Source organism: Pristiophorus japonicus, unplaced genomic scaffold (genome assembly GCF_044704955.1).
Source record: "Pristiophorus japonicus isolate sPriJap1 unplaced genomic scaffold, sPriJap1.hap1 HAP1_SCAFFOLD_538, whole genome shotgun sequence".
NCBI classification, from domain to species: domain Eukaryota; kingdom Metazoa; phylum Chordata; class Chondrichthyes; family Pristiophoridae; genus Pristiophorus; species Pristiophorus japonicus.
The window spans coordinates 261,313-287,783 of NW_027254445.1; the positions used below are offsets into that span (position 1 = coordinate 261,313).

Consider the following 26,471-nt stretch of genomic DNA (forward strand, 5'->3'; position numbering starts at 1 on the left):
GCTAAGACGCCCTTGCAGGACATTGCGAATTTGAAGGACATTTGGAGCACATGCTCAGAGACTTTTTCATACTTGGCATTGGCCATGAAATGATACTTCACAAACTTTTGACTGTGTAGACCCCAACCTTGAGTAAGGCCATAGCAATAGCCCCGGCGTTCATTGCCACCAGTGACAATACTGAGCAAATCTCTCCGCACGCAAGTGCTGCTACAAGTACTGTGAACAAAGTGATGTTGTTTTCACATCGCAACATACAGGGCAGGCTCCACATGCCTGCAGCTGCACGTCCGCAGATGTCTCAGAGTCCATCATCAAGGGTGAGACACTGGGACACTGGGACACTGGGACACAGAGACACAGAGACACAGAGACACAGAGACACAGAGACACAGAGACACAGAGACACAGAGACACAGAGACACAGAGACACAGGGACACAGGGACACAGAGACACAGAGACACAGAGACACTGGGACACTGGGACACTGAGACACTTGTTGGCGCTGCATCATTTCCATTCATGCTGCTTCAAAGGGTACGTTTGCAAGGGCTGTGGAACAATGGGACACCTCCAATGTATGTACAGGCGAGTTGCAAATCCTGTTAATCCTGCAAACCACCATGTAGCAGAGGATGAACAGATCCACGGCAGATCATCACGAACCAGAGCCTCAGACTGAGGAGGCAGAGGTATATGGGATGAACACATTTAGCACAAAGTGTCCCCCGATAATGCTGAAGGTTGAACTAAATGAACTCCCGGTGTCAATGGAGCTGGACACGGGTGTGAGCCAGCCCATTATGAGCAAAAACACTTTTGATAAATTATGGTGCAGCAAGGCCTCAAGGCCAGTCTTGACTCCAATCCGCACAAAACTGAGACCTTACACAAAGGAAATGATTCCCATAGTCGGCAGTGTTACTGTAAAGGTCTGCTACGATGGAGCGGTGCACAAGCTACTACTCTGGGTGGTACCGGGCGATGGTCCCACGCTGCTTGGCAGGAGCTGGCTGGGAAAGATACGCTGGAACTGGGACGTCCGCGTGCTCTTGCCCGCTGACGACACTTCGTGTGTCCAGGTCTTAAACAAGTTCCCTTCACTGTTCAAACCAAGCATCGGGAAGTTCCAAGGAGCAGAAATGCAGATCCATCTAATTCCAGGGGTGTGACCCATCCATTACAAGAGAAGAGCAGTACCGTACATGATGAGAAAAAGGGTAGAGATCGAGCTAGGCCAGCAGCATCATATCGCTGATCGAATTCAATGAGTGGGCCAGTCCGATCGTTCCAATCCTCAAGTGAGATGGCACAGTCAGAATCTGTGGTGATTACAAAGTAACTATCAATCGTTTCTCCCTGCAGAATCAATACCCACTACCAAAGTCCGACGGCTTTTTGCCACGCAGGTGGGAGGAAAGATGTTCACGAATCTGGACTTGACCTTGGCCTACATGACGCAGGAGCTGGAGGAATCATCGAAGGGCCTCACCTGCATTAACACACACAAAGGTCTCTTCATTTATAACAGATGTCATCCGCCACAGACCAGGCACAGAAAACTCTGCCCATGCTCTCAGTAGGCTGCCATTGCCCACCACGGGGGTGGAAATGGCACAACCCGCAGATTTAGTCATGGTAATGGAAGCATTTGAGAGTGAGCAATCACCTGTCACAGCCCAACAGATTAGAACTTGGACAAGCCAGGAACCCTTACTTGCCCTAGTTAAAAACTGTGTGCTGCACGGGAGCTGGTCCAGTATCCCAGTGGAAATGCAGGAACAGATAAAGCTGTACCAGTAGCACAAATATGAAATGTCTATACAGGCAGGCTGCCTTCTGTGGGGCAATCGAGTAGTGGTCCCCAAGAAGGGCAGAGATACCTTCATTAGTGACCTCCACAGCATCCACCCAGGCATCGCAATGATGAAAGTGATATCCAGATCCCATGTGTGGTGGCCCGGTATCGATGCGGACTTAGAGTCCTGCATGCACAGATGTAACACATGCTTGCAGTTGAACAATGCACCCAGGGAGGCGTCACTAAGTTTATGGTCTTAGCCCTCCAAACCGTGGTCTAGGATCTATGTCAACTATGCAGGCCCGTTCTTGGGTAAAATGTTTCTTGTGGTTGTAGATGCGTTCTCCAAATGGATTGAATGTGAGATAATGTTGGCAAGCACGTCCGCTGCCACCACTGAAAGCCTGCGGGCCATGTTTGCCACGCACGGACTACCCAATGTCCGTGTGAGCGACAATGGGCCATGTTTTACCAGTGCCGAATTCAAAGAATTCATGACCCGCAACGGGATCAAACATGTCACATCTGCCCCGTTCAAATCAGCATCCAATGGTCAGGCAGAAAGAGCAGTGCAAACTATCAATCAGGGCTTGAAGAGAGTAACTGAAGGCTCACTGCAGACTCGCCTATCCTGAGTCCTGCTTAGCTACCGCCCGAGACCCCACTCGCTCACTGGGATTCCACCTGCTGAACTGCTCATGAAAAGGGCACTTAAGACAAGGCTCTTGTTAGTTCACCCTGATTTACATGAAGCCGCCTGCTCTCTTCCTGTTCAACAAAGCACATATTATGATAGCTCAAATGTGTCACGCGAAATTGAAATCAATGATCCTACATTTGTATTAAATTATGGACAAGGTCCCAAGTAGATTCCTGGCACTGTTGTGGCCAAAGAGAGCAGGGTGTTTCGGGTCAAACTTTCAAATGGACTCATTCACTGGAAACACTTGGACCAAATCAAACTCAGATTCACTGAGCAACCCACTTTGTACCCTACTTTCTTTGACCCCCCCCCAACATACACACCAGTGCCAACCGACACCGCGGTTGGCCACGAAGCAGAACCCATCATCCGCAGCAGCCCAGCAGGACTCACCATACTAGGCAGCTCAGCAAGGCCAGCTGCACAGTAGCCCAGTGACGGCCCAACAGATAATTCACCAATACCAGCGTCATTTGTACCGAGACGATCAATCACGGCAAGAAGGCCCCCAGATCGACTCACCTTGTAAATAGTTACACTGTTGACTTTGTGGGGAGTGTTGTTATATATGTAACCTTGTATATACCTTGTACAGCCACCATATGGCTCATCCTCTGGAGTCTCAAGGGATCCCACAATCCCTTGGGAGCACAGGTACTTAAGGAGGCCTCCCAGGCTGGAGAGGCACTCTGGACACCTGCAATAAAAGTCTAAGGTCACACTTTACTTTGAGTTCACAGTATCCAGTCAGACTCTTTATTCATTCATAACAGGGGGAGAGAGAGTGAGAGAGAGACCACGATTGGACGGGTGGGGGAGAGAGAGGCCATGATTGGGCGGGCGTGTGAGAGAGAGAGAGAGAGAGAGAGAGAGAGAGGCCACGATTGGGCGGGTGGGGAGAGAGAGAGAGAGAGAGAGAGGGGCCATGATTGGGCGGTGTGAGAGAGAGAGAGAGGCCACGAGTGGGGGAGAGAGAGAGGCCATGATCGGGCAGTGGTGGGGAAGTGAGAGAAGCCACGATTGGGTGGGGGAGAGAGAGAGAGGCCGCGATCGATGGGGGGATAAGAGAGAGAGGCCACGATTGGGTGGGGGGGGAGAGTGAAAGAGAGAGAGGGAGGCCACGATCGGGCGGGGGGCAGAAAGAGAGAGGCCACCATTGGGCGGGGGAGGGGGGGGAGAGAGGACACGATTGGGCGGGGGGGAGAGACTACAATCGATGTAGCTGATGGCGGGGGGTGCAGTCCTGCCCCTCTTGCCCCAGAAGCAGTGCTGGAACATGCACTTACCTTGTGGATTGGGCCGCTCCCGCCTCCCTTTCACTGCCGGATTACCCGACTCCCGGGAAACCTGCGCAGGAGCTGCCTTGCTTCATTTTCAGTTCTGATCCCGAGCGCCGCACTTTCCAGAACCTCTCCCCATTATTCACCTAATCCCAGACACTGGGTGTTGTCAGGCTCTTGACTCTATAGGCCTTGTCGCCAAGCCTGATCCTGGTCCTCTGCCAGTGTCCACACACACACACACTTTCCGGCAGGGACCATGGGTTAGTCATTTAGTGTGGGAACCATGGCTGCCTTGTCCTTCCCCACTGCAGAGTTGCTAAAGTCAACGTTAACGTGCCAACTGCTGGCCTCATTAGCAGATCCTCAGGACAGCCCAACCCTGGCATTTCCCCTTGTGATGAACACATGATTCACATTTGGAGCCACTGCTGGCTCCTATTTAAATGCCACATTAACACACACACCCTTTCAGTTGGGTCGCTTTTGAATTCAGGCAGGAGCTGACTTTGGCTGTCTTTGGAATTTTAATTTCTTATGTTATATATGTAAACCTGTAAATACCTTGTTTAATTATTAGAGGGTCCATCTCCTGGAGTCCCAAGGGATCCCACAAGCCCTTGGGAGCAGCTGTACTTAAGGAGGCCTCACAGGCTGGGGAGGTACTCTGGAGGCCTGTAATAAAAGACTACGGTCACACTTTACTTTGAGCTCTCAGTATCTGGTCAGACTCTTTATTCATACACAACATTATTGTTCTATTAAACCAACAACTTCTTTGTGAAAATAAAACCCTTCCCATCTTGGACAATCCATCCTTTCCCCCTGCCCTGCTGTGGGTCGGATACAGGTCCCAGTGCGGTCTGTTCCTGTGAACCTGCGAGTGATAGCTAACATTTACATACCGATGACATTCAGCTGGGTTCCTGCTCCATCGATACGGCTCCACACACTGCAGATATAGGCAGCGGTGTTTCTGTGCTGCACGCCTGTGATGGTCAGAATGAAGCTAATACTGGTGACATCCCTGGAAGACTGAAAATGGTCAGCAAAACCCCGCTACTTTTTTAATGTATTATTTGTGTAATGAAGTATCATCTCCTTGTGTGTACCAGGGAGCTGTTGGGACCAGTGAACATCCACTTGCCTGACGTTGTCTTTCTTCATGGTGCAGCGTAAGCTCACAGTCTGACGCTCTCTCACGCTATAGACTGTCGGAGACTAAACCAGTACTGGTTCCGCCACTGCACCTGGGAATGTGATTGGTAAGTAAATAAATATAACTTAACGTAAGAATGACTTGCATTTCTATAGTGCCTTTCACAACCTCAAGACGTCCCAAAACGCTTTACAGCCTGGTGTGTAGTCACTGTTGTAATGTAGGAAAGGCGGCAGCCAATTGCAAGCTCCCACAAACAGCTTTGTGATAAAGACCAGATAATCTGTTTTACAACAACAACTTGTATCTATATAGCGCCTTGAATGTAGTAAAATGTCCCAAGGCACTTCACAGGAGTGTTATAAGACAAAAATGTGACACCGAGCCACGTAAGATGGGGCAGATGACCAAAAACTTGGCCAAAGAGGTAGGTTTTAAGGAGCATCTCAAAGGAGGAAAGAGAAGCAGAGAGATTTAGGGAGAAATTCCAGAGTTTAGGGTCGAGGCAGCTGAAGGCATAGCCACTGATGGTTGAATGATTATAATCAGGGATGCTCAAGAGGGCAGAATATGAGGAGCACAGACATTCTCGAGGGGGGGGCGGCGGTTGTGGCATTGGAGGAGATTACAGAGATAGGGAGAGGCGAGGCTATGGAGGAATTTGTAAACAAGGATGAGAATTTTGAAATCGAGGCAAATGTTGATTGAGGAATAAATATCGGCCCAGGACACGGGCGATAACCCTTCTTCTTCGAACTCTTCTACGAAATAGTGCCAAGGGATCTTTTACATCCATCTGCGAGAGCAGACGGGACCTCGGATTAATGTCTCCCCCGAAAGACGGCACTTCCGACACTGCAGCACTCCCTCAACACTGCAGTGGAGTGCCAGCCTAGATTTATGAGCTCAAGTCTCTGGAGTGGGACTTGAACCCACAGCCCAACAGTGCAATATATCCCAACAGTGGATAGTCAAGGGGCTATAATGGAGGAGGAACACAATCACAATCACTAATGAGGCGGTACTCATTAAATAATGGGACAAAAGGTGTAGAAATCCCCTGGACCTGATGGCTTGCATCCTAGGGTCTGATTAGTGGATTAGTGGATGCATTGGTTGTAATTTACCAAAATTCCTTGGATTCTAGGGAGGTCCCAGCAGATTGAAAAACTGCAATTGTAACACCCCTATTTAAAAAAGGAGGCAGAAAAAAAGCAGGAAACTATAGACTAGTTAGCCTGACATCTGTGGTTGGGAAAATGTTGGATTCCATTATTAAAGAAGCAGTAGCAGAACATTTAAAAAAGCAGAATTCAGTCAGGCAGAGTCAGCATGGATTTATGAAAGGGAAGTTGTTATATATGTGGACTTGTATTTACTCTCTACAGACACCAGAGGGCTCATCCCCGGGAGTCCCAAGGGATCGCATAATCCCTTGGGAGGACAGGTATTTAAGGAGGTTTCACAGGTTGGAGAGGCACTCTGGAGACCTGCAATAAAAGACTAAGGTTACACTTTACTTTGAGCTCACAGTGTTCAGTCTGACTCTTTCTCCATACACAATAACTGGCAACGAGATACAGATAACAAATCCAAAGATGCAGAGAACAGTGGGCATCCTGAAGACATTTTCGGAGGGAGATGATTGGGAAACTTTTGTGGAGCGACTCGACCAATACTTCGTGGCTAACGAGCTGGATGGGAAAGAGAGCGCTGCCAAATGAAGGGCAATCCTCCTCACCGTCTGTGGGGCACCAACGTATAGCCTCATGAAGAATCTGCTCACTCCAGCGAAACCCACGGAGAAATTGTACGACGATTTGTGCACACTGGTCCGAGAGCATTTTAACCTGATGGAAGGCGTTCTGATGGCGAGGTACCAGTTCTACACCTACAAAAGGTCTGAAGGCCAGGAAATGGCAAGTTATGTCGCCGAGCTAAGTGCATTGCAAATTTGAAGGACATTTGGAGCACATACTCCGAGACTTTTTCGTACTTGGCATTGTCCACAAAACCATACTTCTCAAATATTTGACTGTAGAGACACCAACCTTGACCAAGGCCATAGCGATAACCCAGGCATTCATTGCCACAAGTGACAATACGATGCAAATCTCTCAGCACACAAGTGCTGCTACAATTACTGTGAACAAAGTGATTGGCTAACTAACAGAGAACACAGAGTCGGGATAAATGGTTCATTCTCGAGTTGGCAATCAATAACTAGTGGGGTGCTGTGGGGATTAGTGCTGGAACCTAACTATTTACAATCTACATTAACGACTTGGATGAAGGGACCGAGTGTAACGCAGCCAAGTTTGCTGATGATACAAAGATGGGAGGAAAAGCAACGTGTGAGGAGGGACAAAAAACTTGCAAAAGGACATAGACAGGCTAAGTGAGTGGGCAAAGATTTGGCAGATGGAGTATAAAGTGTAAGGTTATGCACGTTGGCAGAAAAAATCGAAGAGCAAGTTATTATTTAAATGGAGAAAAATTACAAAGTGCTGCAGTACAGCGAGACCTGGGGGTCTTGGTGCATGAAACACAAAAGGTTAGTATGCAGATACAGCAAGTGATCAGGAAGGCCAATGGAATTTTAGCCTTTATTGCAAAGGGGATGGAGTATAAAAGCAGGGAAGTCTTGCTACAGTTATGCAGGGTATTGGTGAGGCCACATCTAGAATATTGCGTAAAATTTTGGTTTCCATATTTAAGAAAGGATATACTTGCTTTGGAGGTAGTTCAGAGAAGGTTCACTAGGTTGATTCCAGAGATGAGGGAGTTAACTTATGACGAAAGGTTGGGTAGTTTGGGTCTCTACTCATTGGAATTCAGAAGAATGAGAGGTGATCTTATCGAAACGTATAAGATTATGAGGGGGCTTGACAATGTGGATACAGAGAGGATGTTTCCACTAATAGGTGAGACTAGAACTAGGGGGCATAATCTTAGAATAAGGGGCCGTCAATTTAAAACTGAGATGAGGAGGAATTTATTTTCTCAGAGGGTTGTAAATTTGTGGAAATCGCTGCCTCAGAGAGCTGTGGAAGCTGGGACATTGAATAAATTTAAAACAGAGACAGTTTCTCAACTGATAAGGGAATAAAGGGTTATGGAGAGCGGGCAGGTAAGTGGACCTGAGTCCATGATTGGATCAGCCATGATCATATTAAATGGCGGAGCAGGCTCGAGGGGCCGTATGGCATGCTCCTGCTCCTATTTCTTGTTATGTTCTAGCCTTCCGACTCAGATGGGAGTGCTGCCCACTTCTCCGAGAGAACTCACTCTTGCTGAACTTACAACCAGGGTCCTGAACTTAAGGAAAGGTAACTTCGATGGTTTGAAGCATGAATTGGCTAGAGTAGACTTGCAAATGATATTTAAAGGGTTGACAGTGGATATGCAATGGCAAACATTTAAAGATCACATGGATGAACTTCAGCAATTGTACATCCCTGTCTGGAGTAAGAATAAAATGGGGAAGGTGGCTCAACCCTGGCTAACAAGGGAAATTAAGGATAGTGTTAAATCCAAGGAAGAGGCATATAAATTGGCCAGAAAAAGCAGCAAACCTGAGGACTGGGAGAAATTTAGAATTTAGCAGAGGAGGACAAAGGGTTTAATTAAGAGGGAGAAAATAGAGTATGAGAAGAAGCTTGCCGGGAACATAAAAACTGACTGCAAAAGCTTCTATAAATATGTGAAGTGAAAAAGATTAGTGAAGACAAACGTAGCTCCCTTGCAGTCGGATTCAGGTGAATTTATAATGGGGAACAAACAAATGGCAGACCAATTGAACAAATACTTTGGTTCAGTCTTCACGAAGGAAGATACAAATAACCTTCCAAAAGTACTAGGGGACCGAGGGTCAAGTGAGAGGAGGAACTGAAGGATATCCTTATTAGGTGGGAAATTGTGTTCGGGAAATTGATGGGATTGAAGGCCGATAAATCCCCGGGGCCAGATAGTCTGCATCCCAGAGTACTTAAGGAAGTGGCCCTAGAAATAGTGGATGCATTGGTAATCATTTTCCAACAGTCTATCAACTCTGGATAAGTTCCTGTGGACTGGAGGGTAGCTAATGTAACACCACTTTTTAAAAATGGAGGGCGAGAGAAAATGGGTAATTATAGACCGGTTAGCCTGACATCAGTCGTGGGGAAAATGTTGGAATCAATTATTAAGGATGAAATAGCAGTGCATTTGGAAAGCAGTGACAGGATCGGTCCAAGTCAGCTTGGATTTATGAAGGGGAAATCATGCTTGACAAATCTTCTGGAATTTTTTGAGGATGTAGTTAGTAGAGTGGACAAGGGAGAATCAGTGGATGTGGTGTATTTGGATTTTCAAAAGGCTTTTGACAAGGTCCCACACAAGAGATTGGTATGTAAAATCAAAGCACATGGTATTGGGGGTAATATACTGATGTGGATCGAGAACTGGTTGGCAGACAGGAAGCAGAGAGTTGGGATAAATGGGTCCTTTTCAGAATGGCAGGCAGTGACTCGTGGAGTGCCGCAGGGCTCAGTGCTGGGACCCCAGCTTGTTACAATATACAACAATGATTTGGATGAAGGAATTGAGTGTAATATCTCCAAATTTGCAGATGACACTAAACTGGGTGGCGGTGTGAGCTGTGAGGGGGACGCTAAGAGGCTGCAGGGTGACTTGGACAGGTTAGGTGAGTGAGCAAATGCATGGCAGATGCAGTATAATGTGGATAACTGTGAGGTTATCCACTTTGGGGGCAAAAACGCAAAGACAGAATATTATCTGAATGGTGGCAGATTAGGAAAAGAGGAGGTGCAACGAGACCTGGGTGTCATGGTTCATCAGTCATTGAAAGCTGGCCAGGTGCAGCAGGTGGTAAAGAAGGCAAATGGCATGTTGGCCTTCATAGCAATGGAATTTGAGTATAGGAACAGGGAGGTCTTACTGCAGTTGTACAGCGCCTTGGTGAGGCCTCACTTGGAATATTGTGTTCAATTTTGGTCTCTTAATCTGAGGAAGGACGTTCTTGCTATTGAGGAAGTGCAGCAAAGGTTCACCAGACTGATTCCCGGGATGGTCGGACTGACATATGAGGAGAGACTGGATCAGCTGGGCCTTTATACATTAGAGTTTAGAAGGATGAGAGGGGATCTCATAGAAACATACAAAGTTCTGACGGGACGGGACAGGTTAGATGCGGGTAGATTGTTCCCAATATTGGGGAAGTCCAGAACCAGGGAACACAGTCTTAGGATAAGGGGTAGGCCTATTAGGACTGAGATGAGGACAAACTTCTTCACTCAGAGTTGTTAACCTGTGGAATTCCCTGCCGCAGAGAGTTGTTGATGCCAGTTCATTGGATATATTCAAGAGGGAGTTAGATATGGCCTTTACGGCTAAAGGGATTAAGGGGTATGGAGAGAAAGCAGGAAAGGGGTACTGAGGGATTGATCAGCCATGACCTTATTGAATGGTGGTGCAGGCTCGAAGGGCCGAATGGCCTACTCCTGCACCTATTTTCTATGTTTCTGTGTCTCTACTGCCTGATGTGAATTACTGACCAGCTTGCTTTTTGCCCACCAGATGCCAGGTTGCTCTGTATTTAATGACGTACACTAACAGTGTTAAACAGGAAGGGAGGAATTGTATGTGGGAGTGTTATAGCTAGAATATTCTGGCCGGTGATCTTGTACATTATTGCACGCTGCACATGCTGAGAATGCCATTGCCAGAATGTGGTTTGAAACTGTAGACCTGTTGGAGAGAAGCCCCAACTCTTGAGACAAGGCGAGGCTTTCAAGTATAGGCTTTAGGGAAGACAGTAAAAGACAATTCAATAGATACATTTAATCATGTTATTGTGAGAGGGTCTTCATATTTAGAATTTTATATTATGTTTAAACTTTATTTCTGACATTAGAAAATTAATTTATGGCGAATAAATTGCAATTATTATTGGTCAGTCAGTGGTCAGCGGAGAATGAACGGCGCTCACCGTTCATTACACTTAAGGTTAAACATTTGTTTGCTTAGCACCACCCGTTAGTGCCCAAGAGGCGGGGGGTGGGGGGGCACTAGAACATAAGAATATAGAAATAGAAGCAGGAGTCGGCCATTTGTCCCCGCAAGCCTGCTCCGCCATTTAATCAGATCATGGCTGATTTGATCTTGGGCTCAGCTACACTTCTCCGCCCACTCCCCATAATCCTTATCATTGAAACATATACTTGCATTGGAGGTAGTTCAGAGAAGATTCACTCATTGGATTCCTGAGGTGAAGGGATTGACTTATGAAGAAAGGTTGAGCAGGTTGGGCCTATACACGTTGAAGTTCAGAAGAATGAGAGATGATCTTATTAAGACATATAAAATAATGAGGGGGCTGGACAAGGTAAATGCAGAGAGGATGTTTCCACTCATGGAGTTATCTAGAACTAGGGTGCATAGTTTTCGAATAAGGGGTCGCCCATTTAAAACTGAGATGAGGAGGAATTTCTTCTCTCGGTTGTACATCTGTGGAATTCTCTGTGCCAGAGAGCTGAGGAGGCTGGGTCATTGAATATATTTAAAGCGGAGATAGCAGAATTTTGAGCGATAAGGGAGTAAATGCATATGGGGAGCGGGCTGGAAAGTTGAGCTGAGCCAATAATCAGATCAGCCATGATCTTATTGAATGGCGGACCAGGTTCGAGAGGCCCTTTGGCCTACTCCTGTTCCTATTTCCTATGTCTCTTATATTTACACAGTACCAGATCTAAGATACCCTGCTCCCTGGTTGTTTCCACAATGTACTGTCCAAGGAAACCATCCCAGATACACTCTATGAATTCTTCCTCAAGGCTATCGTGCCCAATTTGATTTGTCCAATCAATATATAGAGTAAAATCACCCATGATTATTGCCGGAACTTTCTTACAAGATTCCAATACTGCTTTATTTATGCTCTGCCCAACAGTGTAGTTTCTGTTAGGGGGCCTATAGACTATGCCCACCAATAACTTCTTCCCCTTATTGTTTCTTATCTCCACCCAAATTGATTCTACATCTTGATCTTCTGAGCCAATATCATTTCTCATTACTGCACTGATCTCATCCTTTATTAACAGAGCTACCCCACCTCCTTTTCCACTCTGTCCATCCTTCCGAATTGCCAAAAATCCCTGAATTTTCAGTTCCCAGCCTTGGTCACCTTGCAACCATGGCTCTGTAATGGTTATCAGATCGTACCCATTTCTATCTATTTGTGCCGTCAATTCATCTGTCTTGTTACAAATGCTGCGTGCATTCATATAAAGTGCTTTTGATTTTGTCTTTTACCATTTTCCCTGCTTTGACCTCACTTTCTGATACACTTATGTTTATAAATTCTGTCCCTTCCTGTCACACTCTGGTTATCATTTCCCCCATCGCTCCCCTGCTCTACTGCCTTCTAGCCGCTAAGCACTTGCTGCCCGAGTGCCGCGCTGTCGGTGCCTGCCGTGAACCTCAGTGGTGGTTTAGCAGCGGCGCTATCAGTTAACGCCGTGCACTCTAGCACCACCCACTTGGTGACGTCATGGGTGTACAACGCCACGTTAGTGCCGCGATCCTGAACTTCACTCCTTTCGCCTGCCGTAGCGCCTGGCACTGTCACCGACAGGGAGAGCGGGTGCTCCATGGAAGCTCCTGGGGCGATGTTATAGAGCAGGAGCCTGTGGCTGGTCAGTTGTAAAATCTTTTAACATTGCCGTGATTCTGTGAGGTCGCACATACTGCTGCCGGTGTTTCCAACGCTCCCTTCACCTTTCTGTCATTTTTCAGGTTTCCGAGCACCAGACCTTCATTATCCATGCAGTGCTACCACCCCTAGAGCCCTAAAAGTAGCGTAGAACGCTTCCCTAAGTGCTCCGCTCCCCTGGGGCGCTACTAGTGAATATCCCGTTTGGACACGGTAAACATCGCCCGGCGCTAATATTAGAACAGATTTTTAGGCCTAAGACTCTCTATGGGCTTTTGCACTGTAACTTGCGATAATCAGAGAGTAAAAACAGCGCGGTGCCCTCGACAGGGGATCTAGGACCTGTTTGAACACACCGTGATTTCTCCCGCAAAATCTGCACCATTGTAAAAAAAAAAACTATTATGAGCAATTGGATTGGTTAACAAGCCATGACAGTGAAATGTTGGGTTTTTTCGACATAAAATGTTGACATGGGCCTTGAATTTTCTCGCAATCCTCAGCACTTGCACCATTATTGTGCTAAAAAAGAGCGAGGAAATTGGTTTTTTGACACATTTATGTACTGTGGGAAAACTCTCCATCCTCTCCAGAGGTTTTCGGGCCCGAGGACCATGGGAAGTGGATGGTGCCAATAAGTGTTCACCCATGTCCCTGATTACAGAAACAGGAAAGGGTTTATTTAAACTCAATATTGCAGATTTGTGACCAGTCTTGAGTTTCATCGAACAATAAAAGTGTGCCGGAGCTGAGCTACCTTCGGTGGACTGGATTGAATCGGTTTGGAGAATATAAAGGAGCAAAGCAAGTGCTGGTCATCCTGAGACAAGGGGCACTCCATCACACATGGTGCAGTGAGAGTTTCAGCCCCTATCGGCCACTGGAGAACCAGTTAAAATGGAAGAATAAAATGTTGTCCTGAAGTTGTGAACTGGCTGTCAGAGTTACAGCAGCAGCAGTTATTTCTCCAGATGTTTGAACACTCAAAGGACTGACACCATCGACCACAACAGACCCAGAAGGTTTGGCAGGCTGCTCTAACACTATCCAGCAAGATGCCCATTGAACACCACCTTCCTACAGTGCCTATACTTTATAAGCCGATTATAAAGTCCAGTCGTAGCCCGAGAATCACCTGCAACTGCTTCTCTTCCCTAACCACCGACTCCATCCCTCTCCTGGCAACTGTCTGAGGCTGGACCAGACCGCTCGCAACCTTGGTGTCGCACTTGACCCCGAGATGAGCTTCTGACCACATATCCGCACCATCACCAAGATCGTCAACTTCAACCTCTGTAACATGGTCAGACTCTGCCCCTGCCTCAGCTTATCTGTTGTTGAAACCTCCCATCCATGCCTTTGTTACCTCTAGACTTTACCCTTGTGCTCGTGACCTAAATTGGCTCCTGGTCTGTTAATGCCTCAAAAAATCTCATCCTTGTTTTCAAATCCCTCATCCCTCCCTGAATTCCACCAGCCCTACAACCCTCCGAGATCTCAGCGCTCCTCCAATTCTGGCCTCTTGTGCAACCTCGATTTCAATCGCTCCAACATTGGCGGCCATGCCTTCAGCTGCCTCGCCCCTAAGCACTAGAATTCCCTCCCTAAACCTCTCCGCCGCTCGACCTCTCTCTCCTCATTAAAACCTACTACTTTGACCAAGCGCAGTATCACATTTTGTTTGATAATGCTCCTGTGAAGTGTCTTGGGACGTTTTACTATGTTACAGGTGCAAGTTGTTATTATGCATGTGATTCCTCTGAGGGCTACTGCCAGGAATAAAATCAGAAAATGCTGGAAACATTCAGCAGGTCAGAGCATCTACGGAGAGAGAAACAGAGTTAACGTTTCAGGTTGATGGTCCTTCGTCAGTTCTGACCTGCTGAGTATTTCCAGCATTTTCTGTTTTGATTTCAGATTTCCAGCATCCGCATTATTGTGCTTTTGAGTCGCTGACAGGGTTTTCTGTACATGTTGAACCTCCCTTATCCAGAACCCTGGAAACCTGGCCTGTTCTGCATAAGGGATTTTTCCGGATGAGGAGTGGTCATCTTAAATTGGATGGTACAGGTACTGAGCAAGGGGATATCAGGGCTGGCTGGCTTGGGGCTGGGAGTGCGGCAGAGAGATCATGGGGCGGGGGGGGGTGGATCGCGGGGTCAGGCCAACGATTGCTGGAGTCGGCAGCGAGGAAGGACTTCAATTTGTTCATGTAGGACTTCTGAGCATGTGCCACCGGTGGCCGGGAATGGTTCTGGACGAGGGGTGGCTCTGGATACGGGAGTTCTGGATAAGAACATAATAACATCATAAATAGGAGCAGGAGTAGGCCATACGGCACCTCAAGCCTGCTCTGCCATTTAATACGATCTTGGCTGATCCGATCATGGTCTCAGATCCACTTCCCTGCCCGTTCCCCATAACCCCTTATTCCCTTATCGGTTCAAAAACTATCTATCTCTATCGTAAATTTATTCAGTGTCCCAGCTTCAATAGCTCTCTGAGGCAGTGAATTCCACAGTTTTACAACCCTCTGAGAAAAGACATTTTTCCTCATCTCAGTTTTAAAACGGCCCCTTATTATCAGAGTATGCCCCCTAGTTCTAGTCTCCCCTATCAGTGGAAACATTCTCTCTGTATCCACCTTGTCAAGCCCCCTCATCATCTTATACATTTCGATAAGATCATCTCTCAATTCCAATGCTTAGAGACCCAACCTACTCAACCTTTCCACATAGGTTAACCCCCTCATCTCCGGAATCAACCTTGTGAACCTTCTCTGAACTGCCGCCAAAGCAAGTATATCCTTTCATAAATATTCGAGGTGTGGCCTCACCAATATCCTGTATAACTGTAGCAAGACTTCCCTACTTTTATACTCCATCCCCTTTGCAATAAAAACCAAGATTACATTGGCCTTCCTGATCACTTGCTGTACTGTAGCACTTTGCAATCTTTCTCCATTTAAATAATAACTTGCTCTTTGATTTTTTTCTGCCAAAGTACGTGACCTCACACTTTCCAACATTATACTCCATCTGCCAAATTTTTACCCACTCACTTAGCCTGTCTACGTTCTTTTGCAGATTTTTTGTGTCCTCCTCACCCATTGCTTTTCCTCCCATCTTTGTATCGTCAGCAAACTTGGCAATGTGACACTCAGTCCCTTCTTCCAAGTCGTTAATATAGATTGTAAATATTTGGGGTCCCGGCACTGATCCCTGTGGCACCCCACTAGTTACTGATTGCCAACCCGAGAATGAACCATTTATCCTGACTCTCTGTTTTCTGTTTGTTAGCCAATCCTCTACCCATGCTAATATATTACCCCCAAACCCGTAACTTTTATCTTGTGCAGTAACCTTTTATGTGGCACCTTGCCTTCTGGAAGTCCAAATACACCACATCCACTGGTTCCCCTTCATCCATCCTGTTCGCTGCATCCTCAAAGAATTCCAGCAAATTTGTCAAACATGACTTCCCCTTCATAAATCCATGCTGACTGCCTGACCGAATTATGCTTTTCCAAATGTCCGACTACTACTTCTTTAATAATGGACTCCAACATTTTCCCAACCACAGATGTTAGGCTAACTGGTCTCTCGTTTCCCGCTTTTTGTCTGCCTTTTTTTTTAAATAGGGGCGTTACATTTGCAGTTTTCCAATCTGCTGGGACCTCCCCAGAATCCAGGGAATGTTGCTATATTACAACCAGTGCATCTACTATCCCTGCCGCTACTTCTCTTAAGAGCTTAGGATGCAAGCCATCATGTCATGGGGATTTATCTGCCTTTAGACCCATTATCTTACTGAGTACCACCTCCATTGTGATTGTGTTAAGTTCTTCGCCCCCCCTCCATTGCCCCTTGACTATCCACTGTTGGGATATTGTTAGTGTCCTCTACTGTAAAGACTGATACAAAATATTTGTTCAGAGTTTCTGCCGTCTCCATGTTCCCCATTACTAATTCCCCGGTCGCGTCCTCTAAGGGACCAACATTTACTTTAGCCACTCTTCCTGTTTATATACCTATAGAAACTGTTGCTTTCTGTTTTTAAGGGAGGTTCAACCTGTACTTGAAATGAAGGCACAGGTTTCACCCACTCAGTGTTGAAGGGGAGAATGTGGGGCAGTAATAATGTCCAATGAAGCCTTTTTTCCACAGCCTCAGAGATGTGATCACACAGTCACGGCAATGTTTGCACCGCAAGTTTAACGTTGGTGCATAACTAAAGTTCCATTGCAAATCCAGTGTCAGGATTTAACTCCACTCTGGAGTGAGGTGCAGTGAGAGTCAAAGTCCGACATTAATCCAGAGCGCCATTTGGATATCCTGTTAAAGGTGCTATATAAATGCAAGTTATTTTTATGCAGACAGGTACAGTGCTCTTTCCTAAACAGGCAGCCAGGAGCCAAGTCATACTTAAAGCCAAACTCCAGCTCCCGTCTCACACCAGAAGTTGGTGTAAATGCACGCTGAATGGAATCTGCCAATATAATAATGCTGCTTCCTCTTCTGAGGCACACATGTTGAAATTGGATATTAATAAATTCAGCACATTGCTAGATCACTGCAGAATATGTATGTCTAACAGGACACGGTTTCGCAATCAGTAACAGAACCCATCAAAAGTCGAACATACTGAAGCAAACATTCACTACTTCCGAACCAAACTGGAACAAGTACCTACCCACAGAGTGAAAACCAGGAACATTTTACAGATCATTCCAACTGGAAAGCGTGCCCCTACAGCCACTAATCTATCAGACACTATAATCTATCAGATAAGCAGATGTTACTTGGTGACACCAGTTACTTGTGACAAATCATCAGGTGGTACGTAGAGGGAGGAGGGACAGATATCAAAGCAAACAGGCTGACAAGACTTCAGTGATACTAAATGAAAAGGATAATACAATAATTGGGTTGTGCGTAAGGCAGCTTGGAAGCAAATTCCGAATTCTGGTCTAACTCCTTAATTGCAGTTATTTTCCCAGCTCCTGCTCCCACCAGAGGAACTGAGTGTTTCTACCCATTGTCAACAGTACCTTTTACATCTTCCAATCTTCAAAATGTGGTTCCAGGGAAGCCAAGCTGATGAAAGAAAGTGATGCAAGGTTTACGAACCAATATAATGAATACAGGACAGCGACAAAAGGATAAATAAGAGAGTAACAGAGTTAACTAGCAATAAAAACATAAAGGAAATAAAAAGGCTTCTCCAAGCATATTGGGTAGTGAGCAGGTAGTCAGGGCTACTGAGAGATGGGGGAGACAAAGGTAGTCGTGGGAGGGTGGGAATGAAAGAGATATGACATAAGGCTTTTGTCTCAGCTTTCATAGAGGAGGTGGTTATTGAGATGTAGAACCAGCAGAGGTGGGGGTTATTATTCACACAGAGATTGGACACAACACACAACTTAAAATTAAGGTAGGTGGATGGTTTCCATCTCAGGATCTTGAGGGAAATGAGTGAAGAAATATTTCAAATGGGCACCCAGCACAAAGGGGCAGAAGGGGAAGCTCACATTAACGGTAACGATGGCACCTCTGCTTGGGCCCACATGCCACCTTTGCCCCTATGTCCAGCTGCTTCCATGTTGCATCCTCACTAATTCCATCCTGGCATCTTACCTGTCCGAGCATCAGCACTGAGACGCCCATTAGTGAGGCACTGGACAGTGAGAAGGGTTATCACCAGGCGAACCACTAGTGAGAATAAAGACCGAAGAGTGGAAGAGAGGATCAGTACCGTTCCACCATGGCAGGAGGAGAAACAACAGTCCTCCCAGGCCAATGATTTGGGAGCATCAGTCTCGTGAGCAGCTGGTGGAGACAGTTTCCACGCATGTGGTTGAGAGGATGGACAAGTGGGAGGAGTCCAGCACCAACATCTGCAACAATATTTATTCTTCCTGCACCTCCCAAAAGACTCCAAAAAGACTGATCAACCTACTCCTCCCCCTTAATACTTTTCTGCTAACTTGACTCCCCAGATTTCGAACCCCTCCCTCCCAAAATGGCGAGCTACCATATGATTAATTATAACGTGCCTTCAGCTTGGTGGTTCCATGCAAATGAGGCCTGACCCTGAAAATGAATCCGGCTTCTTACAGCCTACCTCAACAACAACAACAACTGGTATTTATATAGCACCTTTAACACAGTGAAACATCCCAAGGTGCTTCACAGGAGTATTATGAGACAATAAAAATTGACACCAAGCCACATAAGGAGAAATTAGCGCAGGTGATCAAAAGCTTGTTCAAAGAGGTAGGTTTTAAGGATTGTCTTGAAGGAGGAAAGAGAGGCAGAGAGGTTTAGACAGGGAGTTCTAGAGCTTAGGGCCCAGGCAACAGAAGGCATGGCCACCAATGGTTGAGTGATTATAATCGGGGATGCTCAAGAGGGCAGAATTAGAGGGACGCAGAGATCTCGAACAATGACCGACAGGAAAAGACCTACTGCTCCATCCAGCCTGTCCCACACAATTGTGATACCTTGTGTACCACAATATATACACTCCACCCCACTCAAAACCATGTGATTTCCTGGGAGAGATGAAAAAACAGAAAGAAACCCAGGCCAAATGAGGGAAAAATGCGGGAAATTCCTCTCCGCCCCCTGCCCCCAGGTGATCGGAACTAATCCGGGAGATCACGCTGGCCCTGATAATTTCTTGCAGTACCTACCTATTGTATGAGGTGATCTCCACCCCAACCAGAAACAGGTTCAGCGCTCGCTTGAAGAAATTCACTGAATCCGTGTCCATCGCATGAGCCAGCAGTCTGTTCCAGGGTAGAAACATAGAAAATAGGCGCAGGAGTAGGCCATTCGGCCCTTCGAGCCTGCATCACCATTCAATGGCTGATCATTCCCTCAGTACCCCTTTCCTGCTTTCTCTCCATATCCCTTGATCTTCTTAGCCATAAGGGCCATATCTAACTCCCTCTTGAATATATCCAATGAACGGGCATCAGTAACTCTCTACGGCAGGGAATTCCACAGGTTAACAATTCTGAGTGAAGAAGTTTCTCCTCATCTCAGTCCTAATTGGCCTACCCCTTATCCTAAAACTGTGTCCCCTGGTTCTGGACTTCTCCTACATCGGGAACATTCTACCTGCATCTAACCTGTCCCGTCCCGTCAGAATCTTGTCTGTTTCTATGAGATTCCCTCTCATCCTTCTAAACCCCAATGTATAAAGGCCCAGTTGATCCAGTCTTTTCTCATACGTCAGTCCTGCCATCCCATGAATTAGTCTGATGAACCTTCGCTAGACTCCCTAAATAGCAAGAACGCCCTTCCTCAGATTCGGAGACCAAAACTGAACACAATATTCCAGGTGAGGCCTCACCAAGGTCCTGTACAACTGCAGTAAGACCTCCCTGCTCAAATACTCAAATCCCCTAGCTATGAAGGCCAGGGTCCGCTGTTCCCTGGGCAAAGAACCACCTCCTAACATCTAACCTCGATCTGGCCTTACACAATTTCACATCGTGACCCCTGGTCCTCCCTAACCTTTGTAATTGGAACAAACTGTCAACTCGAACATAATCGCTTCCCTTCATTATCTTATAAACCTTGATTAGATCAGCCCTAAGTCTTCTCCAATGTGTAGAGTCCCAGCTCGTTTAGCCTACCTTGATAACTAGGAAACTTTAAACTGGGAACTAGTCAAGTGGCCCTCCTCTGCACCCTTTTCAAAGCCTCAAAATCACCCACCATGTGAGGAGACCAAAACTGGACACAGTGTTCCACGTGCAGCCTGAGGAAGGTCTCTTACAAGGGGAGAAAGTATACTCACTATTTTAGGATCTCTCCGCCCATCACCTGCCCGATGAATGCTCCACTTCAAGATTATCCCTGGGTCTCTAAGTGTAGTAGATCATTTACTATGAAGATAATTCTTCATGTGGGGAGAGGGGGTGAAAATGGGTATCTTTGAACTAGGCTGTGAGTGACAGTTTCATTCAATGGTCAGCGGCACCTTTATAATATTTGCTTAATATCAGTCTGGGCTTCAAAGCGAAGGATGGGTATAACTGTTCCTGAATTTGAAACTTTTGTTCATTGAAACTGATTATTTTTGTCAATTGCACCTCGCTCCTATTTTACTATCAGAATAACATGCCCATGGGAGACGTGCCAATCGCTGTCTCAGCCTTCACATTTTAACCTAATATGGTTTGCAGAATCAAACGTGGGCCTGAGTTGAGGAAATAGGCTGAGAAATGAGCAGGAGCCAAAGGAAACACTGTAAAGTCTGTGGTTTATGTGCTTAGCTCTCGAACTTGATCTTTATATCGTTGTGAACAAGTTTCTCACACATTATTCAGCAGAAGCTTTTTATTTTTCATTTCACTGATGCAAGTAAATGTCAGAAAAAATTTAACTTTACAGAAACCTCAATATTTGATGCAGCAAAACCACTTAATGTAAGTTAACAACAAGAACAACTGGTATCTATATAGCACCTTCAACAGGGTACAACGTTCCAAGATGTTTCACAGGAGCATTATAAAGCACAATTTCAACTGAACCACAGAAAAGCTTAGAAACAGAAATTTACAGCGCAGAAGGAGGACATTCCGTCCCATCGTGTCTGCAGCAGACGACAAAGAGCCGCACGGCCCTTCGTCAGCAGCCTAAAGGTTACATACAAACCCATGAACAATAACGGAAAGACAAAGAGCAACCAGTCCACCACACAGTACTGCAACACCCCTTATACTAAAAACATCGACACTCCACCCCAACTGGAGCCATGTGATCTCCTGGGAGAGGCAAAATCCAGATAAAAACCCAGGCCAATTAAGGGAGAAAAAATCTGGGAAAATTTCTCTCCGACCCATCCAGGCGATCGAAACTAGTCCAGGAGATCATCCTGGCCGTATTCTATTCCCTGTAGTACTGACCATTATATCTGCGCCGACCAACAAAAGGTCATCTAGTCTAATCCCAATTACCAGCTCTTGGTCCGTAACCCTGCAGGTTACAGCAATTTAAGTGCCCATCCAACCATCTCTTAAAAGTGGTGAGGGTTTCTGCATCCACCACTCTTCCAGGCATCGAGTTCCAGATCCCCACAACCCTCTGTGTAAAGAAGAACCCTCCCACAAATCCCCTCTAAATCTTCCACCAACCACCTTAAACCTCTGCCCCCTCGTATTAGCCCCCTCCATCAATGGAAATAGACCCTTACTATCCACTATCTCCAGCCCCTCAATATTTTGTACACCTCGATGAGGTCTCCCCTCAACCTCCTCTGTTCCAATTAGAACAAACCCAGCCTATCCAATCTGTTCTCATAACTGAGATTCTCCATTCCAGGCAGCATCCTAGTAAATCTCCTCTGCACCCTCTCGTACAATCACGTTCTTCTTATAATACGGCGACCAGAACTGCATGCAGTACTCCAGCTGTGGCCTAACCAAAGCATTATACAATTCAACATAACCTCCCTGCTCTTATATTCTATGCCTTGGCCAATAAAGGCAAGCATTCTGTATGCCTTCTTAACCACCTTATCCACCTGACCTACTTTCAGGGATCTGTGGACAAGCACTCCAAGATCCCTTTGCCCATCTACACTATTAAGTGGCCTACCGCTTAATGTGTATACCCTTTGCTTATTAGCCCTCCCAAAGTGCATCACCTCACACTTCTCTGAATTAAATTCCATTTGCCTACTGCTCTGCCTACCTGACCCGTAGATTGATATCCTCCTGCAGCCCATGACTTTCCTCTTCATCATCAACCACACAGCCAATTTTAGTGTTGTCTGCAAACTTCTTAATCATACTTCCAATATTCAGATCTAAATCGTTGATTTGTACCACAAAAAGCAAGGGACCCAGTACTGAGCCCTGCGGAACCCCACTACAAATATCCTTCCAGTCACAAGAACATCCATCAATCATTACCCTTTGCTTCCTACCTCCAAGCCAATTTTGGATCCAACTTGACACTTTGCCTTGGATCCCATGGCCTTTAACCTTCATGACCAGTCTACCATGCGGGACCTTATCAAAAGCCTTGCTAATCGTACGCACTACCCTCATCGACCCTCTTGGTTACCTCCTCAAAAAATTCAATCAGGTTAGTCAAACGCGATCTTCCCTTAACAAATCCGTGCTGACTGTCCCTAATTAATCCTTGCCTATCCAAATGCAGATTTATCCTGTCTTTCAGGATTTTTTCCAATCATTTTCCCACCACTGACGTTAGGCTGACTGGCCTGTAATTACTCGGCCTATCACTTTCTCCCTTCTTAAACAAGGGTACTACATTAGCAGTCCTCCAATCTTCTGGCCCATATCCAAAGAGGACTGGAAAATGATGGTCAAGGCCTCTGCTATTTCCTCTTTTACTTCACTCAACAACCTGAGATGCATTTCATTTGGGCCTGGGGACTTATCTACTTTCAAAGCTGCTAAACCCCTAAATACTTCCTCTTTCACTATATTCATCCAGAATATCACACTCCTCCTCGATAGCAGTATCTGCATTACCGCTTTCCTTTGAGGAAACAGATGGCAAGTATTCGTTAAGAACCCTACCAACATCTTCTGCCTCCTCACAGAGATTACCCTCATGGTCTCTAATACCCTTTCCTTAGTTACCCCTTACTCTTAATATATTTATAGAACATCTTAGGGTTTTCCTTAATTTTACTGGCCAAGAATTTCTCGTGCTCTCTCTTAGCATTCCTAATATCCTTTTTAATTTTACCTCTTATCTTTCTATATTCCTCTAAAGTATTTAGCCATTGATATGTGACATAAGTGTCCCTTTTTTTCTTAATCCTCCCCTGTAAGTCTCTAGACATCCAGGGGGCTCGAGAATTATTTTTCCCAGCATTTTCTTTAAGGGCACATGTTTAGCCTGAACCTTTCGGATCTCCTCCTTGAATGCCTCCCACTATTCCGGCACCGATTTACCCACAAGTAGCTGTTTCCAGTCCACTATAGACACATCACTCCTTAACTTAGCAAAATTAGCTTTTTCCCAATTAGTAACTTTTATTTCAGGCCTATTCTTGTCCTTATCCATAACCAACTTGAATCTGACTGAATTATGGTCACTAGCACTCAAATGCTCCCCCACTAATACCCCTTCATCTTGCCCAGCTTCATTCCCCAAAACCAAATCCAAGCCTGCCCCCTCTCGTGTTGGGCTTGTTACATACTGACTAAAACATTCTCTTCAATGCATTTCAAGAATTCCGCACCCTCTATACCCTTCACACTAAATTTGTCCCAATCATTATTTCCATCGTTAAAATCCCCTACTATTACTACCCTATGGTGTTTAGACTTCACAGCCTACATATTTGCTCCTCTATCTCCCCCCCACTGTTTGGAGGTCTATAATACACTCCCAGCTGTGTGATCGCCCCTTTTTTATTTTTCAATTCGACCCATATGGCCTCAGTTAATGATCACTCTAACATATCATTCCTCCTTACCGCTGTAATAGTTACTTTAATTTGTACTGCAACCCACCCCGCTCCCCCCCCCCCTTTTTACCCCCCTCTCTATCTTGTCAAAATATCCTGTAGCCAGGATTATTAATCTTCCAAACCTGCCCCTCTTTCAGCAATGTTTCTGTAATGGCTATAATGTCATACTCCCAAGTGTCTATCTACGCTCTTATCTCATCCGCCTTATTCGCTATACTCCTTGCATTAAAGTATATACCATTCAGCACAGGAAGATCTCCTTGCTTACTACATACTAAGCCCTGTTTCCTCTGTTTTACAGATTCGCTTTGTAGGTTCTTGCTATCCAACTTCTGCTTTACTTCCTTCCCTATTGAATTTGTTCTCAGGTTCCCATCCCCCTGCCAAGCTAGTTTAAGCTCTCCCCAACTACACCAGCAAAACTCTCTGCGAGGTTATTGGTCCCGGCGCTGTTGAGGTGCAACCCGTCCGGTTTGTACAGGTCCCATCTCCCCAGAAGCAGTCCCAATGCCTCGACTTTAAAGCCCTCCCTCCTGCACCAATTTTCCAGCACGTGTTCATCCTCTCTATCCTTCTATTCTTGCACTCATTAGCACGTGGCACTGATAGTAACCCGGAGATAACTACCTTTGAGGCCCTACCCTTGACTCTGGCACCAGGGAGGCATAAAACCATTCGGGAGTCACGTGTACAGCCGCAGAAACGCCTGTCTGTTCCCCTAACTATAGAATACCCTATCACTAGGAGTTTTTTGTTCTTCGTCCCTCCCCCCTGTGCAGCTGAGCCAGCTTGGTGCCTTCGTCCTTACCGAAACTCAGAATTAAATATTGGTTTGAAAGTGAGATGGACTCACGGGGGGGACTCCTGCGCTACCTGCCTAGCACACTTACTACTTCTGGTGGTCACCCACTTCTCTGCCTGCACTCTTGGTCAAAGAGGTAGGATTTAAGGAGCGTTTTAAAGGAGGCAAGAGAGGCGGAGAGGCAGAGAGGTCGAGGGAGAGAATTCCAGAGCTTAGGGCCATGGAAGCTGAAGGCACGGCCGCCAGTGGTTCAGTAATTAAAATCAGGGAAGCTCAACAGGGCAGAATTAGAGGAGCGCAGACATCTCGGGTTGGGGGCGGGGCCGGGGGGAGGCTGCAGTGTGGGGGGGGGGCAGTTGTGAGGCTGAAGGAGATTACAGAGATAGGGAGGGACAAGGTCATGCAGGGATTTGATAAGAAGGATGAGAATTTTAAAATTGGGGTATTGCTTAAATGATAGCCAATATAGGTCAGAGAGCACAAGGGTGGTAGATTAACTAGATTGAGCGAGTTAGGACAGCAAAGTTTTGGATGACCTCAAATTCACATAGTGTTGAATATGGAAGGCCAGGCAGGAGTGCATTGGAATAGTCAAGTCTAGAGGTAACAAAGACATAGATGAGGGTTTCAGCAGCAAATGAGCTGAGTCTGGGGCAGAGACGGGCGATGTTACGATGTGGAAATAGGTGGTCTTAGTTTTGGCGCGGATATCTGGTCGGAAGCTCATTTCAGGGTCAAATACGACAGCAAGGTTGCGAACCGTCTGGTTCAACCTCAGACAGAGGTTGGGGAGAGGGATGGAGTTTGTGGCAGGGACCGAAGACAATGGCTTCGGGCTTCTCAATATTTAATTGGAGAAAATCTCTGTTCATCCAGTACAGGATCGGACAAGCAGTGTGATCATTTCGAGAGAGTGGAGGGGTCGAGATACATGTAGTGAGGTAGAGCTGGATGTTGTTAGCATACATGTGGAAACTGATGCTGTGTTTTCGCCAAAAGGCAGCATGTAGATGAAAAATAGAAGGGGGCCAAGGATAGATCATTAGGGGACACCAGAGGTAACATTGCAGGAGCAGGAAGAGAAGCCATTGCAGGTGATTCTCTGGCTACGATCAGATAGATAAGAATGGAACCAGGCGAGTGCAGTCCCACCCAGCTGGACGATGGTGGAGAGGCATTGGAGAAGGATGGAGTGGTGAACCATGTCAAAGGCTGCAGACAAGTCAAGGAGGACAAAGAGCGATAGGTTACCTTTGTCACAGTCACATAGGATTTCATTTGTGACTTTGATAGCCATTTTGGTTCTGTGGCAGGGGTGAAGACCTGATTGGAGGGATTCAGTATGGAGTTCCAGGAAAGATGGGCACTGATTTGGGAGGCGACAACATGTTCAAGGACTCTGGAGAGGAAATGGAGGTTGGAGATGGGCTGGCACTTTACAAGGACGGAGGGACAAGGATTTAATTTTTGAGAGGGGTGATGGTGACAGATTTGATGGAGAGGGTGACAGTACCCGAGGAGAGAGAACCATTAACAATGTCAGCTAAC

General features: G+C 46.2%; 2 long non-coding RNA genes across 3 annotated transcripts in view; one reads left to right on the forward strand and one right to left on the reverse strand.

Annotated features, from left to right (window-relative positions):
• LOC139254228 (uncharacterized) overlaps positions 1-5,011 on the forward strand; it is a 23,957-nt gene extending 18,946 nt beyond the window's left edge. Inside the window, exon 3 of the long non-coding RNA XR_011592002.1 lies at positions 4,901-5,011. This is a non-coding gene — a long non-coding RNA (uncharacterized lncRNA). The remainder of the gene's footprint in view (positions 1-4,900) is intronic.
• The window catches only part of LOC139254229 (uncharacterized), a 25,731-nt gene extending 5,201 nt beyond the window's left edge, over positions 1-20,530 (reverse strand). Inside the window, exons 1-2 of one of the 2 annotated variants that reach the window (XR_011592003.1) lie at positions 20,465-20,530; positions 17,706-17,751 (exon numbers count right to left, since the gene is read on the reverse strand). This is a non-coding gene — a long non-coding RNA (uncharacterized lncRNA). Of the gene's footprint in view, positions 1-4,690; positions 4,983-17,705; positions 17,752-20,464 lie in introns of those variants that run through there. The other variant, XR_011592004.1, reaches the window with a different exon arrangement.
• Between the last annotated feature and the right edge of the window lie 5,941 nt (positions 20,531-26,471).